The following is a 1,633-nucleotide window of genomic DNA, read 5'->3' as shown; positions in this document are numbered from 1 at the left end:
AACCCTGTCCTCCCACAAGGTGGTTAAACAGCCTTTCTGCTGATAGGAGATTTCCTGTGAATTTGCTTTTCTTTTCTTTGTGGCCTTTTTCTTTTTGTGGTTGGTTTGTTTGTAAGGTTTTTGTATTGTTGTGGTTGGATCTTGCATTGGGTTTTTTGATTAGGTTTGGGGGTTTTAGTTTTTGGTGTGATTTGGGTTTTTCCCTATTGAATTGCCTTTCTTCTGATGCATGAGTTTTTTCTGCCCTTTCTTGTGGCTTTCTTGGCACCTGATGGCAAGATAAATTTACCCAACTCAGTCATCTTGCCCAATTACATTTTGCAGTCACCATTTACTAGATGACTTCAGTCACAGACTACCTGCAATTTCACAGCATCCACAAAGGAATTGAAAGTACATTTCATGCCATTTTAGAGACAATAGAAATGTTCCACAGTGGTGGCCAGGGGCTGGTCACTGAGGGATGTCACCAGGGTGTGGCTGCCAAGAGGACTCTGTACCATGGATGACATTTGACCCTCATTGTTCAGCCAAACTCCCACCCAGCCCCTGTTCCACTCCTTCAGCCCAGCTCTCTCCAGTCTGGCTCTGAGGAGACCACAGCAGACCCTGTCCCAGGCCTGGCTGAAGTCTGGGCACACAACATCCCCTTCTGTTCCCTCCCACATGGGTTCTGCAGTCCCTTCCCTGTCCTGCTAGTGCCTGGAATGGCTGCAGGAGGATTTGCCACATCCCCTTCCCTGCTGAGCCTGACCAGGCTGTGACTCTCCCAGTGCCCCTCCCTGCCCTGTTTGCAGACTGGTTCCATGTCTGCCCTTCCCACGTGCCCAGGACCCTCTGGGATGGCTCTGGCCTTTCCAAGGGGTTTGAGAGAGGTCCCACAGTGACGCTGCCCAGCCTTCTCAACAGCCCTGACACCAAAGGCCTTTTACACCTCCCTCAGTGTCAGCTCAGTGCCCAGAACACAGCACAGCCCTGTCAGGCCCTTGGGCTGGTTCAGAAGGGAGGCAGCTCTGATTTCTCCCCACAGACCCTCACTCTATCCGATGTCCTTTGTGCACTCCATGGCTGCCCTGAGCATTTTTTCCCGGGAGCCTCCCTGCCTGGGATATTTATCTCTGTGCAGTCCTAACCACAACCCAGCAAAGAATTCAGGTGTTTGCCCAGAGGTCGTTACTCTCAGAGTGAAGTGGCCTCAAGGCGCTGTTTGTGCCACTGGAATTGTGCCACCCCAGTGCTGCTGATGGTGTTTGTGCTCACTGGGGTTCATCTCCCCACACACACACACGATGCACTGCTGAGATCTCCTGAGCACAGAGCAAACATGGCCTGATGGCCTGGTCACTTGGTGTCCCTCCGTGCAGGGACAAACAACCTCCTGCAGGTGGGGAGAGGCCAGTGCTGGCAGTGGTGGTTGCAGGGGCTGGTGTGGGACAATTGCCCTGGGGCACCTTCCCAGGCTGCCCCAGAACAAAGACACGGCCCAGGCCCTGCTCTGCTGCTGCCTCAGGTCCATGCCAGGAGCTCTGGCTGTGCCAGGACACTGCTGTGAGCCCCCCCTGCACACTCCGCCCCTGCCCCAGGCACTGGGCTCTGCTGTGCCAGGGCATTCCTGGAGCACATTGCTGACAGC

This window comes from Ammospiza caudacuta, chromosome 7, assembly GCF_027887145.1.
Source record: "Ammospiza caudacuta isolate bAmmCau1 chromosome 7, bAmmCau1.pri, whole genome shotgun sequence".
Lineage (NCBI taxonomy): Eukaryota > Metazoa > Chordata > Aves > Passeriformes > Passerellidae > Ammospiza > Ammospiza caudacuta.
Note: the sequence above shows the minus strand (reverse complement) of the source record.